Below are 18,897 nucleotides of genomic sequence, written 5' to 3'. Positions count from 1 at the left end.
ACCGGCAGGTGGGGTGCCACGGTGCGTGTCACGTCTCCGCCGAAAAAATTTCAGGAAGTAGATATATTATGCGCGGCGTGCGGAACTGAGGAGGAAACAACTGAACATGTTGTTCTAAGGTGCCAAAAACTTCGTCCTGCCCTTCCCGCGGGAAAAGCGGCAGATCTGGAGAGAGCGCTGGGATTTGCTGGGGAAGATGGACGAATGGATGAGGAACGCGTTTTGATAACAAAATAGAAGTTAGAGGATTGGTGGAAAAAGTCAAGAGAATAAAGAGAGGAAAAAAGGGAGGGGGGCAGATACGGGCGAATTAGAAGCTAAAAATGGGGAAGAGATAAATATATTTCTTTTAATTTTTTGGCTAGGCGGCGCAAGCTGCCGTCCGATACAAAGGGCAGAGCCACTATCACCTATCCATCATCTACCCGGTGCCGCGGCGGCGGTTTGGTTGGTTTGGTGCCGTACGACCATCATGCGTACGACTGTGCCTGTTGCATGGACGGGTGCGATCGAACTGACTGGTGTGCGCGCCATGAACAACCCTGGCACATCTGCTGCGGCTTCGGTACAGAGAGGTTAGTGCCCGGTCTGTGAAAAGATTTTAGTTGTGGACAAAGCATGCCAATGAAGGTGCCGCCATGTTCAAATTTTAGCTGCCCCTTTTGCGTGCGATGTTCGTGGTTATATGCTGTCCGCTTACCGTTCTTATTTGTCACATACTGCAGGGATTTGTGCCAAGGTATGCACTTACAGCACGCGCCAATTAGCACGGTTGAAGGCGAGCACTGCACTGTCTTATGATGCTGCTGACAGGCGCTTGATGCTTTGTCTTCTACGGCACTCGTCAGTGATTAGCTGCTTAGGGCGACGAAGCTCATTTTAAGCTTTTTTCGTTCTTGGCCCCGATTCTCCATACGCTGTTCGTTTTGATCACATCCGGGTGAAGTACTTGCCTATGATATCGCTCGAGCATCACTACCTTGAAACTAGTGATACATATTGAGCACCAAAAGCTCGAAACTAGCACTGAACCTTTTACAGCCAAAAGCGGCAGCTATATGGATGATATTCTGCGTACCCTTGATGAAATTTTACCTAGTTTGCGTCGGGTACGACAAAAGGATAAGCTCTGTTGAGACAACAGAAATGATAACGTAAATACCGTTTAGACAACTCCATTGTAGCACGGAGACCACGTAGCGGTGCTTCGAAGTAATGAACTCGCTACTGAACTCCCCTTATGTGTGTGTGATTTTTCTTTCCTGTATGTACCTTTAGTTTCTTACACTCCTTACTAGAGCCCTGCACGGATTGGATTTTCCAGCCCCTTCCCTGGCCCACGTTTGAGGACCATCCCGTGCCCATGGTTTCAAGCCCATCGGCAATGATTACATGGCCCGGACCCGGCCTGCGCTTCCACGACAGGGCCCGTGCCAAACCTGCAAAGTAAGTCTGAGCAGACGCCTTAAAAATGTATTGCTTAACTAGCACATAACAATAAATAAAAATGAAAGACAAACCTTGCAAAATATTCTTGGTAGAGAAGGGCACAGTTAAAGCACCGACAGAAGCAAAGGCTTGGTGAAGAATATTTTGACAAGACATTTTATGTAGAGCTATCTATCACAATGTACATTTAAAAAGTATGGATTACGGGTATTTTAACTATGACTCCTTATAAGCAATTGGCTCTTGGTGCAAGTTCTTTGCTTAATCACCTACAAAAAGACTGCCCCTGGCAACTTTGCCCCAGGAACATGAGTGGGCAAGGGCAGGAAAAACAAAAATTTTCATATTCATTGAAGAAATCACAGCCACATTGCCACATCTCTGTGGAGACAAAAAGCGGTAGTGTCTGTTCATTTTGCATGTATATGTTATTGGATATGTAAAGATTCCTAAAGCAATAAGCTCTTATCCTACAGCATTTATTATAGCGTAGAGACATTATTTGAAGGGGGGGGGGGCAAAGCAGACAGTTAGAATTTCTGTGAACAGACGGCTGCCTGCCGAGCAGTCAATTGAAGGTCCTTGTCCAGGGGCTGTTATGAGGCTTCAAATGTCCAGCCGTTAGCGGTAACACAAAGGTTAGAAGCTACCCTCTTGCTCACTGATTGCTGAGAAATCCTAAGCTGGTGGTGTTGAGCACTTCAGTAGGCACATGCTCATGCAAACGGGTCGTGTCATGCATGACAGGTCACAGCACTTCATAACACCTGCATTGTAGTACAGTTCGCTATTGGGTTTTGAGCTTTTCCTTTTTTAACTTTTTTCACTTGTGTCATTTAATGCAGTCCGGCATGTTCATACTAAATTACTTGGACAAAACATCGAGTGGCACTGATTAAACTCTGTTTACAAATGAGGTTTCTCTCATTCGCTGTCAACGTATGTATTAGTAGGGGTTTATTATAAACCACTGGAATAATTTTAGTGCTGGAATTCCATCATCTCCAAAAGAAGCCATACACAGCTTTACCCAGCCTGGCCTGGTTCCACCACTGCAAGCTGCAAGCCCAGGCCTGCGACGTCAAGCCCGAGCCAGGCCCAGACCCATAAAAACGGCAATTTTCTAGCCCGGCTCAGGTTTTCGGGCCGCCCGAATTCATGCTCTGCTCCATACACTCTGTTGATATTATTTGCCGAGAATAAGTTCTCAGCAGGCAGTACTTTGGCAACCTTATTTTTTTGCCCTGGAAACTTGGGTGATATCTGGCTTACACAACTACTTCAAAAATATCACCCAGACGTGTCCCTTGCCTGCAGTCGCTGTACAAACAGCATTGCAATTTATTTGCTGACACTATGGCGCATGTAGTACGAAACAAAAGGAGGTCATTATTTGCTAGAAGATGATTGTGAAAGTATGAAAAATTTCAGTCACTGCTATTTTCATGGGAAAATGTCGCATGGCCTTGTATAGCCAATTAGGGCCAATTGATGAGAAATTTTTGCTCAAGATTTCTGCCAGCAGAGTAGGCACTGCTGTCATTTCTAATAGCTGTTTCGTTGTTTGTTCATTTGCAGCGGCACCAACATGTTCTGTGGTCTGTGTTTTGTGCACCCATATTCTGTTTGTTGCTTTAAAACATTTCTGGGTAAGTGCAGTCGAGACCGTGAGCATAGTGTTGGGCGAATTCACCAGGCGGCATGACAAAAAGGAGGCAGTGTGGCGTAGAGGAATCCACTTGTGCTAAAGACAGAGACTGCAACCATGCCAGACAGGTTGCCAAGACATCGAACGAGAAGCCAGACTAGCCTATTGCCGAGAAGCTTACCAAATGTGGAATCGAGCCAAGACTGAAGCGGCAGCTACAAATGCGGCACCGGCCGATAGCTAATGCTCTTGAGTTCATTCAAAGAGAGCTGAACCTCTACAATTTTTTAATATTTCATAACAAAGGCTTCAATGATTTGCCTTAAGTGATTCCAGGTAGCCCTGCATGCACAAACCTTTGTCACGGATACACCTGCAAGACACAAATAGTGGCGCGTAATTGCTCCAAGCGATGTTCTCTTTGTTTTCCTTTTTAACTTGATACCATGAAAAGCACCCTGTGTGGCAGCACCTGCTTACTTGGTCATGTCATGTAGCCTTGTGATGTCACACAACCTGACGGACGGATGTTACCAGAATCCAATAGTGCAGTGTTTCGTGTCGTGACTTTTTTGTCACTTGTCCGGCAGCAAGACATATTTATTGCCGAGATATTTCGATTTGAAGTTGAAGAGGTCATTTTTCCTTTCAAGGGATTCAGACTTGGGGAAATGACGCAAACAATGGTGTAAACATAGACTCCGTGATTCTTGATGCATAGCAAGCAGTGCAATCTAGGAGCAGCTGAAATTAAAGCTACAGTTCACCAAAGCCGTCTATTTGTTTCACCAGGCATAGATTCTGAGCTTGACTGCAAAGTTCTCGCAGTGAATCTTGACCTTGGCACCCACAGAGCATGCGGTGCTTTTTAAAGTTGCGGTCACTTGACTAACAGGATAGAATGTACGAGCGCCGACGTGGCGGCAAAGTCTGTAGCAAGCGAAGCTATGGATGCGGCTACTGACATTGCCGAGCTACCATCACGAGTGACGAGTAAAGACTGCTACAGATGGTCTTTTTTGAATAGCAGCTGGGGCTGAACAATGCATTGTGGCAGAAAGTTAAAAGAAAAAAGGGGTACACAGGGCCTGTTTTGCTCAATTTATTTCGTTTCCTTCACTATTGTATTTCTTAATATGAACCAACTGAGCTCCCTTTCGTTCAATGCTTCCTTGGGTGTCTACACCTTATGTGGTGTACTCTAGCGTCGCTGCCCTGCAGATGGCAAACTGATGTGCCAGTAAGATCTGTGCATGCACGCTGGGACAGCAGAAAATAGAGAAATAGAAATATTATGAGATAGTTTGGCAAACTCCTATGCTTATCATAGATATGAGACATCGGTGACACTATTAACAGCCAGCAAAAGCATTCAGCACACTTGGGATGCAATTGTTTAGCGGTGAGTGAAAAATATGTGTAAAAAATGCAGTTGCACTACACAAGTAATGTAATGCGAGAGGTCTCAGCTGTTCGTGTGACGCAATGGCTAAGACATTCAGTTAAAACTCCAAAGGACTTAGGATTAAATCCCGTTTGAGGCTGTTTTTTTTTTTTTTCTCTTTTTTTTTTTTTCTTTAGCACCCATGCCATTTTAAATCTTACTTTTTCCAGCCTTTCTTTTCTTTCCCAGCTCCACTCGGGTCTGTGCAGGTTTATTCTGCACAGTAAGTTATAACTTAATCCTGTGTGCATTTCATACCAGATTTTTCAATAGAGAAGCGCTTACTGAGGCATGAACTTCATCAGAGGAAAACTCTGCTGCTCCGCACTTGTAAACCAAAGCATGTATATCAAAAATGAAACCATGTGGGCATGCCAAGTGCATAGCTGTGACTTTAAGAACCAAAACGAAACTGACTGCCTGTGGCACTGCCAAGCGCAAATTTTTTTTTTTGGCTTCCAATATTCAGCCTGTCTTTCTGCCATTTTTGAAACAAAAGTTAGCAATTCAGACATGTAACCATAATACATGTAAGGCAGCCTCTGGGATCCCTTGCATGTCATTGTGCATGCATTTGCGATTTCTGTTTTTCTGCAATGCCTGCATTTCTGTTTTGTTTTCAGTGAAAGTGGTGTTTTTGTGATTAGGAGCCAGTATACCATCGCTGCAAGCCTACTTTTTCTTTCAGTGTTCCTTTAGCACTACTTGCAGGTCTACTGCAGGTCTTTCATACTGCACTCTGAACAATTTTTTACCCATGCTTTTCAATAAGATTTGCGAAGCGTGAAGAGTTGTAGCGAATGGATTTGATTGCACCTGAAAACTTCAAACACAAATTGAGAGCCTGTAATTTCTCTTTCTGTCCTGCGCTGTTCCCGTCTACTTGCTTGTCCTATGTTTGTTGCACTGTGTATTTTTTAAAAAATGATGCACCAACTAGCTCAACTCACAGTTCTTTTGCAATTCTCTTTCTGTGTTTTCTTTTTTTTTGCTCACTGCGTGTTCTTTGCGATTGATGAATTTGACCACTTGCTTTACGAGGGAAGGCTCTAGGACGTTGAAGCTACTTTGAATGCCCGTCACTAGGCACAGTTATAGCAGTCTCGTAGCTTACTGGGTGCATGAGGTATTTGAGGTTATTACTCCTTATCGCCATAGACACCAGCAGGCTCAGCATATGTATCTAGGCATGCGACTTCTTGTTGATTGACCCCTTATCATTTATACTGCGCAGTTTGTTGAATAATGGAAGCGTACAAGTTGACGCAGGAAATGAAACGCCATGCAGTCCTCATCGCACTGGCCGTGCGCCACAGTGACTTGGAGATTGCCAACTTTCTCAATGTAGCAAAGCCTTTCGTTAACAAAGTGCGGACAGAACTGATGTGCTGTGACGGTGACGTGGCATCTGTGGAGAAAAGGAAAAAGCACAGTCAGCGGTCAGACGTCGTCAGAACACCTGATTTTCTTCAGAGGCTGCAATTCATCGTGAGTGACAACCCAGAGAAGTCAATGCGGGCCATTGCAATGGAGCTCAATGTCGCAGAGTCAGCTGTCAGGCTTGCTGTACACGAGGACGTGAGGTACCATTTTTGTGTCATGAGGAGGGCACAATTCTTTTCTGGTAAAGCTCGGGAGAATCGTCTGCTCTGGTCCAAGTGCTTGCTAGGCAAGCTGAAGAGCCTGGAATGCTCTTTTTTTTTTTTTTTCTTTCAGATGAAAAGAACTTCGATCAAGACCAAAAAGCTAATTGCTATAATGGAAGATGGCTTTACAGAAGCGCTTATGAGGTGCCGACAGCGATGCACACAAAATTTGTCTGTGATGGTGTCAGCAGCCATCAGCAACAAGGGTGATGTCATGCCGCCACACTGTTTTGCAAAAGGACTCCGCGTTAATGCTGCCGAGTACGCAGAGGTGCTTGCCACCGTTGTGAAGCCCTGGACTGATACTGTTTCGAAAGAAAGACCTTGTGTCTTTCAGCAACATTCGGCTCTCGTCCACACCGCCTGCGTCACCCAGGAGTGGCTGGCCAACAACTTCCAATAACCACATCACTCCCAACTTGTGGCCTCCTAGTTGTCCAGATTTGAATCCACTCGGCGTCGTTGAGAGAGAAGCCGACAAAAGGCCGCATAATACAAAAAACTCTCTGAAGGTCGCCATTGCTAACTCAATGGGCAGTATCTCTAAGAACCACCTGATCCGTGCATGCAGCTATTTCCGAAGCCGAATTGAATTTGTTATTGCTGAAAGTGGCGCATTCATTGAGTAATGTGAAAATAAACAGAAAGAGAAATGTCTCCTAAAGTTTGGTGAAAATATATATATTTTTGCTGGAGATATTTTCTTCCTGAAGCCAACATTGGATCCTCAAATACCTCGCGCACCCTGTATATTGCAGGATATGTGGCTCGAAAGTTCAGGCACGAATCAAAATGCAGTACTTATTCTGCGTATCTAATTTTGAGCAAATTATGCGCTCAAAAACAAAAAAAGAAAACGAATTCATCTCAAATTTTGACCACCGAGGTCTTCTTTATACGTCTGCAGAGCTTGCAAAGCTCATAAACACACTGGAAAATTAGATTTTTTTAATTATTTATTTCGTTTCAATAATGGAGATTAACACAAGCAGCATTCATAATTTTGCGATGTTTTTGAAAAGCCAGAGGTTCCCGAGCCTGGATATTCTGCCCATGACAGAAAAATTACTCTTCGCATGGAGAAGTTCTACGTCCAGATGAGGTTCTGTTCTTATGTGAAGTCACTAAACTAAGAGCAGATAATGCACCTGAAGGTGAGGAGGTGGAAAAAGTTATGTTCTAGGGCTCTATTTAGTGACTCTGCCCGCGTCTTGTGTATTTTCAAATTTAGCAGCTTAATTCATTCACGTGCTCGTAGTTCAGTGACATTTTCATATAATTCTGTAGTGTTTCTTATGTTGGTACCATATGCTTGAACTATTTATATTCACTTAAAGGGGTCATGACAGCTAGAATTTGAGCATAAACGGATTATTGCATTTCACTCCATTCACGTTAATTATAAATCCTCGAAATTTGAGATTTCAGTGCGGTAGATAGGTTAAAATGAATTTTTATTATTAATAGCGAAAGCAACTTTATGGTGTGGCAACCTTGGGCAGTGACGTCGCACGATATCATCCCCATGTTTTCTGCTATTCGTGGTGACTGCGGCACTCTTGCATGCATGCCGTGGATTGTGGTCACTGAGAGCCTTTTTCTTTCTTCAGCAAAAATATTTCATTCGCATATTTTTTTTTCTTTGGCAAGCCTTCACTATAGTGTGCAACCTTAGTGATCCTTGGACTTGTCTTGGGCTTCGTCTAGAGATTGTCGAGAAGGCCAAAATAGATGTGCTCATGCTGTATTATTTAAGCATACAATCTGAAGCACATTATTCTTACGTTTTGAAAGTTAGCTTGTTCAGCAACAAGCGCTCCCATGTATAAAAAGGCACATGTCCAACGTTTCCTTCCTGGTCTTAAATCTGTAACCACTCAGCAACACAGTTGATATGAATCGAAGTTCGGTTTACATTCCGGCTTCTGTGTTGGTGAGCAGTCAAGGTCGACAAGTCTCGTTCTGAACGAGGCCAATTTGGGAAAGCAACCCATGGGTTGCCTTTGCAAGTGTGAACATCGGTCAAGCTGAGCGGTTCCCTAATCGCACACCCTTTGCAATCCTCAATCGTGAAAGGGCCTTTAAACTGCACGCTGGTCACATCTTGCTTACAATCGGTCCGCAGTAAAATATCTTCAGAACACAGCGGGCCTGTTTGTAAGCAGCACAATTTCTGCTGCCAAGAAGGGTAGAAAGGCCTTTACGACTTATTGGAGATTTACATTGACCACATGCTCTGAAGTTTCTTCACAAAGCCGATATTTCTCCTATAAAACATTAACATTTCTGCTCCATAGCTGTTTCAGAACGTCTGTTCTGCTTTCTGCTCCATTTAGCTGCTCCAAAAAGCATATTTGCTTGCTCCAAGAAGCTGCTCTAAAAATCTATTTTGGCCACCCACACATGGTACTGCTTTTCACGAGCCCCTGTCCAAAAGTGCTGGAAGAGACAATAATGATGCTATTTTGGGGCCTACTTCACGCAGCATCAGCACTCAGACTTCGACTACCTTGAAGGAAAGTCGTCCTTGCCCCTCAGAGTGTTCAAACGTGGACTAGCCTCCTTTGTGCTTTATAATGGCGTTCGCACCCAACAGGACCGCCTACTTACTTGTCCCTGTGGGCCTTCTCGATGAAATCCTACAGGCCTCTCATGATGAGCCCACAGCTGGGCGCCTAAACTTTATTTTACTCTTCAGTCACATTCAGGTTAAATAATATGGGCCCATATTGGCCTCGTCTATTTGCTAATGTCACGCACTATGTCAGGAGTTACTGCGACTGCTAATGCCACCGAACACTAACAAGACTGCAGGATATACAACCAAACCAATCACTTGCGAGGCCATTCCAACAGATCGGCATGGACTTACTAGGTCATTTCCCGACATTGACATCTAGCAACAAGTGGATAATAGTAGCAACTGACTACCTGACTCGCAACACTGAAGCAAAGGGCCAAAGGCATCTCCAGGCTAATTATCGTTGTAGAAAGCGAGAAGCACATCATAATATCCGTTGTGTAAAAAACCCACTTCTCGTTGTCCGTAGCATTGTCCTCCTTGCATGCATTAGCAGTCAGTCGGCCTGAAAGTCAAGCCGATGTAACTGGTTTCTAGTTTTTAATGTCAGCACAGTAGCCTGCCGCGGTGTTGCTGCCGGCTAGGAGCGGAGAAGCAGGTCAACTCCATTCCACCTTGTGTATGGCAGGGAGCCCGAAAATTCCGAGAGCAGTGCGGAATCTACACTGCAGAAGTGCGAAAGGCTGAGCATTGCTGGTGCACACGGTGCATCATGTTTCCTCTTATTATCATTATCAACTAAATGCACCGTTATCATTGATAATGCCGTCATTGTCATGATCACTAATTGCAGCGTCATTGTCAGCACTACTATCGTCGCATGTGAGACCATCGCCAAGCTTGCCTTGCAGCGCCGGCTGAGCACTCTGCCATAGATGGTCCATCGAGGTATACATCGTACTCAAGTGCTCCGACACCAGATTAATGCTTTGAACGCGAAGGTTAGCAGAGAAGTACGGAATTCCACAAGCCGGCCTGTTGGAGATATTCCAGCTCTCGTGGAGAGAGCAGATCCACAACCAGGTTTGGGAAGCAGAAATGAAGAGATATGGCACAGCGAAGCACGGGCAAAGTCATGCCTGGCGGTGTACTCCAGCACAAAAAACGCCATCGCTAATGAGAACATCTATGACAACACACGAGACAGCGGACGGCAGCGGGTTACTCTGCGAGGCAAGGAATGGTTTTCTGCTCACAAGGACGACCAAAGCCAAGTACACCCAAGGCTTGGATACCAAGTGCCCAAGTGCGACGCAGCTGATGAAACCATACCGCATGTTGTGATCGAGTGCCCGAAACTGCGGCCCTCACCCCCTAACTGCGACATCAGCACTGATGGAGACTGTTTCGACAGCACTTGGTCTGCGGTCAATGTCATCACCCAAAGAGCACACCCTAAGTAGGGCAGTAGAGGTGACAAAGCACCACCTAAGTGACACTGTTTAGAGTTTAAGATTAGACCAGCCTTTCGAATACAGTGCAGCACAAGACTCGTTATGCTCTCAAAACGTCTTCCCATAAAGCCATTAGGCCAAGCAGAATCATGTTCATAAATTGGTTGAACATTGCTGGTGCATTGCACAACCCAAAGGGCATGACATTAAATTTGTAAAGTCTATCAAATGACACAAATAGTCTTTTTTTTTGGTCCAATGGATGCATCGGGATCTGCCAATAGCTAGACCACAGATCTACAGAGGGGGAATAAGAAGTGGATTGAATAGTCTATCATCATCAGCCTGACTATACTCACTGCAGGGCGAAGGCCTCTCCCATATTTCTCCAAGTAACCCGGTTCTGTGCTAGCTGCATCCACTTGACCACTGCGAACTTCTTAACCTCATCCGCCCACCTAACTTTCTGCCGCCCCCTGCTACGCTTTCCTTCCCTTGGAATCCAGTTTGCTACCCTAAGCGACCATCGGCTATCCTCTCTTCGCACTACATGTCCTGCCCATGCCCATTTCTTCTTGTTAATTTCCACTAGAATGTTGGTAACTTGAGTTATTTCTCTGACCCACTCTGCACGCTTCCTATATCTTAATGTTACCCCTACCAATTTTTATTCCATAGCCCTCTGGGTTGTCCTCAAGTAGAACTCTCTTGGTTAGCCTCCACGTTTCAGCCCCATAGGTGAGCACAGGTAAGATGCAACTGTTGTATACTTTCCTCTTGAGCGATACCGGTAAGCTGCTAGACATAATCTGCGAGTGCTTGCCAAATGCGCTCCATCCCAGTCTTATTCTTCTTGTTATTTCCTTTTCATGGTCCGGATCTGCGGTTACTACCTGTCCTAAGTAGGCATATTCGCTTACTACTTCCAGTACTTCGCTACCTATTGTAAACTGCTGTTCCATCCTGAGGCTGTTGAACATTACCTTAGTCTTCTGCATATTGATTTTCAAGCCTACCTTTCTACTTTTACTGTCTAGGTCATCAATCATTATTTGCAGTTCATCCCCCGAGTTGCGTAGCAAGGCAATGTCATCAGCAAATCGCAGATTACTGAGGTATTCTCCATCTACCCTTATTCCTAACTGCTCCCATTCCAAGTCTCTGAATACTTCCTCTAAGCAAGCTGGGAATAGTACTGGGGAGATCGTGTCTCCTTACCTAACGCCTTTCTTTATGGGAATTTTGTTACTTTCTTTATGCTCGTACGGCTCGTCTACCCCCTGATTTCGCAATGCCTGCATCACCGCCGAGGTTTCAGCTGAGTCAAATGCTTTTTCGTAATCAATGAATACTATGTATAAGGGCTGGTTATATTCCGAGCATTTTTCTATCACCTGATTGATGGTATGGATATGATCGATAGTAGAGTACCGTTTATGAAAACCTGCTTGATCCTTTGCTTGATTGCAGTCTAAGGTTGTCCTGATTCTGTTAGCGATTACCTTAGTAAATACCTTATACGTAACAGACAGTAAGCTGATTGGTTCAGTTTTTAAGGTCCTTAGAGTCCCCTTTCTTATGAATGAGAATAATGTTTGCATTCTTCCATGGTTCCGGTACCATGCACCACGCACTGCGTATACAGGGTGGCCAGTTTTTCTAACACGATATCCCCCCCCCCCCCTACCCCGTCCTTCAGCAAATCTGTAGTTATCTGATCCTCTCCAGCTGATTTCCCCCTTTTCATAGCTGTCTAAGGAGACGAAAGATTTGATTAAGAAACGCCAGAGTATGAAAGCTTCCAATCCAACAGACCAGATCGAATTGGCCCAGATACCAAAGCTAATCAATAAGCGCAAAGTGGCCGATATAAGAAAGTATAACATGGAGAAAGTTGAGCATGCTGTAAAGAACGGGGGAAGCCTTAAAGCGGTAAAGAAGAAATTGGGCATAGGCGAAAACCAGATGTATGCGATAAGGGACAAAGCGGGCAACGTCATCACGAATATAGACAAGATAGTCAAAGTATCCGAGCAGTTCTATACAGATCTCTACAGTAACCAAAGTAGTCAGGATCGTAACCAGATTGGCGGTAGGGAAAAACAGTCAGACGTTCCACTAGTGACGAAGGACGAGGTCAAGAAAGCATTAGAAACTATGCGATGTCAGTGCACGTTAAAGAACCCTAGGTGGTCGAAATTTCCGGAGTCCCCCACTACGGCATCTATCATAGCCTGGGTAACTTTGGGACGTTAAACCCCGCAAATGAAACCAAACCACTGTAGACAAGATTTATGTGCAGTTGGTTAAAATGCTCAGCTGGCGATGCGAGGGATGCAGGTTCGATTAATAATCATCCTCACTGTACACAAAGAGAATTATGATGCGTTTCATAATCCTGGGCGAGGCGTAGTTGATTAAAGCGCTCAGCTGGGGATGCGAGGGACGCAGGTTTGATTCCCGGTGGATGCAGGATTTTTATCTTTCTGATGACATTAGTTTCGGTTTCAGGTGATGTCATATGATTGAAAGGTATAGTGTGACCAAACGAACGCCGGCAGTGTGAGCCATTAAAGCGCAGCTGCATCAGTTTTCGAGCATTCTGCGATATTCAAGAATTTGAATCTCCATAAGCTGTCATTAATGCTTGCAAAGTGTTTTTGTGCTATCATTAAAACTGATGAAGTAATCAACGATTAAAATTCGAGATTCTCCTCACAGCACTGAGGGACTGCGTAGAAGCGCGATGATGACGTCACGGACGGTAATATTTCTTCTTTTCGTTACCTTCGCCCACATCCTGCGGTGCCTTTTCTGATGCCACCAAACAATGTTTCTGGGCCTTCAATTTTGGTAGCCTTGTTTTTACTTCTTCCAACCAAGCCATTCTATGCGGGAAACATACCGGTACCGTCAATGACATCATCATGTGCCCCCCACGCGTCGCTGTGTGGTGCGGAGAAGCCTGATTGCCGAAGCGGTTTAAATCGCTATTTGCGCCATTGTTTGAAATGCTAGCGCGAAAATATCTCGCATGCTTAACCTGGAAGCTGTAATCATTGGATTCCTCGAAACTCACCAAAATCTACAACCGGTGCAGTTTCCCTTTTCACCTTAATACAGCGCTCGAGGTCATGCTGACGAAACATGTAACGGAAAAGGACAGCCTCAGTGTCACTGCCTACTTTCAGCGTGCAGAAGCAGCCCGACGACTCGCCCAGCTGCGCATAAAAAGCCAGCAAGGCACCAATGCCTAACGTAACCTACAATGGCAATGAAAATTACAAGCCAGGAGACCGACTCTAGGTTTGGATGCTGAATCACCATCGTGGATTTAATGAAAACCATAAATTTTATGCTGCTGTTTCCGCAAATCAAGTTCACTCATCTAGATGAAATGGGCTATGGAATTGTCCCCAGATGCTACTGACAGCACCCCAGGGGTGATACATGTCCTGAAATTGTATGTTGTGTGCCTAAAGCCCTATTATAACTGATTGACACTGTGTTTATATTTTGCTTGATGTTTATTTTTGCCTACCTTTCGATTCAATGTAGAGCATTGGGCCGATGCTTCTTTGAGGGGGAAGTCATACCGCAAAGCTTTTTTTTTTTTTTCACGCTTTACGCCACCTGGACACAGCTTTTACTCTTTTTTTGTTGTACAATGAGGATGCACAGAGATTTACCTCGAATAATTGCCACAACACAACACTGCTTCTACATTGTTCTTGATCATTGTACTTGGCAGGTTTACCTCTGCTTCCTTGTTGCCTTTAAACTGAGCACTGGGCATTCTGTTGTTCGATGACCAGTGCCTTTGTCGTGATTGGCACCTTGTTGCAACGAAATAAATTCTGAAGGTGAATCCAGTGTGCACATATTGCTGTCAAACAGAGTACTGAGTTCTTTTTGGCTGATAGTAAATGATGGAATAAGAACAAAGAGCATATGTAGGCTCATCAAGAAGTTACCTGTGCTCCTTCTGCCATTTGCCTGTTAATTTGTGTGATGAACCACTAGTTTAAGAAACACTATCACCAACCAAATTATTTATTAGAACCCAACGTTTCGGGACCAACTCGGTCCCTTCCTCAGGGGCGACTAAAGTTCGATGCCTGCAGTAGCAGGCAGCGGCCTATGCTTCGCCTATCTGAAGCATAATAGCTACACACGCGCCTTTATTCAATGTGCTTCCCGCCGTTGAGCTAGCAGGACAAGAGGGTCGGTCACCACGGAGCCCTCGCATTGTGCTCCCATACGTGGCGGTCACCAGTGAGGCGCTTGCACACATCCTGTGCAAACATGTTTCTGTGTCGCACAAATCTACCTCAACAGTCTGCCGTTTTCTGCCGCTACCAAAAGATCGTATTCTCAGAGAAAAACAACCAGGCGTTATTTATAAAATCCCGTGCTCCGAGTGCCCGGCCTCGTATATCGGCAAAACGAAAAATCTCTGTCGGCGGATATTGCAGCACAAAAATGGAAGTCTGGCAATTGAACTCGAAAAGCAATTCCCTTGCCGAGCACTGCTAACGCGCCGACCACAAAATCGCCTTTGAGGAGGTGAGCGTACTTGACGTGGTGACCAGTCCTTACAAAAAGACGTCACATCTTTTTTCGGTTCATCCGGCTGACAGCTGCAGCAGTGAACAGGAATCCGGGGACGCTGGCTGCTACTGCAGGCCTCGAACTTTAGTCGCCCCTGAGGAAGGGACCGAGTTGGTCCCGGAACTTCGGGTTCTAATAAATAATTTGGTTGGTGATAGTGTTTCTTAAACTTTTGTTTCAAGTACCCAACCAGACGGAGTTCCACCGGAGATGTTCTCGTTCAAGTCAATGAACCACTAGAAAAGCTTTAGGCCTTTCCAGTGACGGGCATCGTAAAAAACCGATGAGTGCGGAGGACAAGTCTATTTGCCATGTCTGAACCTAGTCAGAGTCTCTATAAAGGCACACAAAGGACAACTTAATAAGAAGTTATCTAGCTCATTTTGGATATGTTGACATTCATCCAGCAGTAGTTATGGCTGACTGCATGGCAGTGTAGCCTAGCCTCTGAAATCTGCTTCCAAAAATTGATGTCAACATACGTAGTTTACTTGTGCAATCCACTGGTGTTGGCAACACCTGTACTTCTTTTTTTTGTATTTTCCGGTCTACAAGAGTTCTGTTTCTTGCTGTTTTTCTTTGAGACTCACTTTTGACAACTTGGAAAATCTTTCTTTTTGCAGAGTTCAAAGCCTGGAAGGACCATATGGAAATCTGTGAGGTGGCTCATTTTGTTAGTGGCAGGCCAAAGCATCCAACACCAGGAATGGCTAAGTGTCCTTGCCATTGCATTACAGTGAGAAAGGGGAAGGGGGGATTTTGTCAAATGTAAAATTACAAAGCAGTATAAAGTATGACTGTCACTATTTTTTCTACAGTGGCAGTATATGTGCAGTGTATCAAGGTGAAAATTGCAGTTACTAGAAAGAATAGCATCAGCATTCCCTTCAGTAATTTAGAAAGTTGCATCTGCATACCATGCAGGTTTTTGCAAATGCACATCTGTTAGCCGACCTTGAAAAATATGAGGGCTAAGGAATCTGCTCCACATCATGTTCAAAATATGCTGTGCATATTTATATGCCTAAGCTGCTTCTGACATTGCCATGGTGCTTTTGATTTTGTATACACATGCTATCTGAATAAAAGGTGCCTATGTATTTTGTATGTTTAATGAACTCAATGGTTCACATGCATGACATTGTTAATGATGGTCCCCAAGATGCACAGCATTTAATTGATGCTAATTATGTGAACTTTGCTGCACGTTAACCCCGTAACCGCCAAATTAACTCCCGAAAAACATACTAACATTGCCAGGTTTAGTTGTAATGTTTTTCAAGCCATTCTAATTCTAAAAAGTTTCCTTTATTAGTAAAGCATGCTGTCACTTCGCCATCTGTCTTTTTTTTACTAGTGTATGCACATCGCAAACGGGGTCAGAGTAACTGTCTGGTACAAATTCTAGATTGTCAGCGAAGCTGCTGTCTGAACTACTTCAAGAAAGAGCTCTTTTTTGTTGAGGCATCACTGCCACCGGCACTCTGTGTGTGGCACTATCATAAAAGGACTTTTGTCATGCCAAAAATGTGTGCTAAAGACTGAAGTGCGCATTTTTTCTCATGGATTACTACGGCTCTGTAGAGTTGAAAATGCAATCAATGGATTTACCAAATCTATTCCTTTTCTTTGGCAGTGCAAGCAATGTAACAGCAGGTCGGACAAGTGCGACTTGTCACTGGCAATACTGGCACAATTGCCAATGACAAATGAAGCTCTGAGCTAAAGGACTAAGCCAGCATATGGTTTTGTGGATGCAGAAAGCTATGTGTAGTTAGTCTAAGTTTGTACACAGTCATCTGAAAGATTCTCAACACTTTTACAATGATTATTGCAGACCTGCAATTAGAAACTAGGATATTCACTTTTACCTAGAAAAGTGATGCAGCTTCAATAGAGGCAATATGCGAAAATGCCCGTATGATATGCAGCAGTGTTAGTAGTGCATAATAAAGGTTCCCAAGAGGCTAAAATAGTGGCCCTCCTACAGCCTGGAAATAAAACCCCATGTACACTTTGCTGGTATGCACAGAAATACAGCCTTTTGATAACTAGACATAGGCTGCACCTACCTCCACCATCTGTGTTTGCCTTGGATTGCCATGCCTTATGTAATGTGCACAAAGGGATTCTACATTATTTGTAATTAATTTCACATGTACATTTTGGTGAACCGTCTGCAGCCACAGGGCCTGCTTTTAAGCTGCATAGATAGTCTTTTCCTCATGGAAGTTTACAGTTGACAAGTGCTCTGTTCAGTTTATGGGGTTTAATGTCCCAAAGCGACATTGGCTACGAGGGATACTGTAGTGGACAGCTCCAGAAAATTCTGACTGCCTGGTTTTTTTTTATGTGCACTGACATCGCAAAGTACAAAGCCGCCTTGCATTTCACCTCCATCAGCTGCCACCGCGGCTGAGAGTAAACCTGTATCCTTTGGATCAGCAATCAAGCTCTCTTATCACTGAGCCACCGTAGCAGGGTACAAGTGAACATTGCTGAAAACCTGTAGGCATAGGTTCAGGTGCAAAAACATTTTCTACAAAATTTCGCCTTGCAAACAAGCAACATTTGTGCACAACCTGCACTGTGTGCAAGGAGGCTGCAGTGGCAAAGCCGGTCAAAACGAAGGTAAAGCTTGACCACAAAGCTGCATATACAAAAAAATGAAATGATGCATTTTGAAAAGCCCAATGCTCAGCTTCATTCAAAGATGTGTACAAAGCCAAAATTTCTTTCGCCAAACCCGAAATCCAGGTTTCCTGCACAGCTGTTGTGCATAAGCTGCCCATATGAAAACTAATAACCAAAAGTTTCGCACCTTGCTTAACTGTGAAGAATCCATTTTTATTGCATGCTTAGCCTACTCAAGCTGTTGGTCTGCTTAAATCCCCTTTTTTGCATAAACCTAATTTGTTAGCATTGTGCAAATTATTGCAGTGCAAGATTGCCAAATGGCTAATGTGCATCATTTAAAATGATGCACTCTAGCCCGCAACCAAGCTTGAAGCATGCATACAAAACTAGCCAGGGTTCTTCAATATATTTGCATTTCGTAAACACCCTAGAGACTGACAGTTGCAAGGAATGGAGATTGCTAAATGGCCTTTTTTCCGCTGCACAGTGCCTTCAGTAAGCTCAAGCTTATGACACTATTTGGCAGTAAAGTCTTCTACTGGCCTGATTGGTGAACTATCCACAAAAAAGCATTGGCACTCGTGCTGAGCAGGTCTAGAATAGGAGCTGTTAAATGGTTCACAGGGCAGAGCACAAGCTGCTTTATTCTAGGTGTAGGAAATTGCCAACATTACAAAATAGAGAGAGGGTACGTACACAGGAAAGGAAAGTAAATGGCTGACTAAATATTCTCAGCCTGTGAAGTCATCTGACTGTTGGGTCAAACACTATGCAACCACTAGATAATTCCATTCTTAAAAGCTTGGGCTCGCCTCATGGCAAAGGCATTAATATTTCCCTATTTTGCTGCATTAAATAGCCGTATTGCTGACACAAGCCGCAAGTCTGCGAAGTGTTCACTAGACAAACTGCTTTTCAAGCAATATAAACCGTGAACGCCACTAATTCTACCGTTCCGCTAGCACAAGCAGCAAGCCTCGGTGCCTGAGAGCTTCTAGCAAAGAACACTCGGAAGCATAAACGTCGCACAAAAAAGTGCCTCGGTAGTAGTTAAACCGCTTGCGTTTTTCATTCCATAAGGTAAATAAATATGCGGTGCCGTTTCGAATGTCGTCACCAGAGCTAGGGGTGCAGACAATAGTAGCCAAAGGAGAAACCTTCCTCCCCTACCGTGGTGGCATTCTATGCCATCGGGAGCAGTTCCCTCGAATACCGCGCGATGGGCCCTATGTAGCCGCAGTGGTCATCAATGTACCAAGCGAGGAAAAAAGGTTAATAAATTATATTAAAAGCGATGGAATTCGGGCAAAAACAGCGGTAAGCAGAATCGCGTTTTGACAGCGAGAGAAAAGCCTACATTTTCTGTCCTGATTCAATCTTTTTAGTCCCGGCGTCACCCATTCCTTGGCATTTAGGTGCACTCTTCTGAACCTAAGCACAAAGATATCTTTCATAAAGCACAAAACAACCGGCGCAACAAAACGCAA

At 44.3% G+C, this 18,897-nt stretch overlaps 1 long non-coding RNA gene across 2 annotated transcripts; it reads left to right on the top strand.

Annotated features, from left to right (window-relative positions):
- Window positions 1-431: 431 nt before the first annotated feature.
- LOC146206850 (uncharacterized) lies at window positions 432-15,860 on the top strand. 2 transcript variants are annotated; one of them, XR_014703293.1, is made up of 3 exons: window positions 432-575; window positions 1,325-1,446; window positions 15,397-15,860. It is a non-coding gene; the product is annotated as an uncharacterized LOC146206850 (long non-coding RNA). The 2 variants fall into 2 exon arrangements; XR_014703292.1 differs by having other exon boundaries at window positions 1,299-1,446.
- The last annotated feature ends 3,037 nt before the right edge of the window (window positions 15,861-18,897 follow it).

This window comes from Amblyomma maculatum, chromosome 1 (genome assembly GCF_055883805.1).
Source record: "Amblyomma maculatum isolate TAMU_Amacu chromosome 1, ASM5588380v1, whole genome shotgun sequence".
Lineage (NCBI taxonomy): Eukaryota > Metazoa > Arthropoda > Arachnida > Ixodida > Ixodidae > Amblyomma > Amblyomma maculatum.
This window is presented reverse-complemented; position numbering and strand designations above follow the sequence as displayed.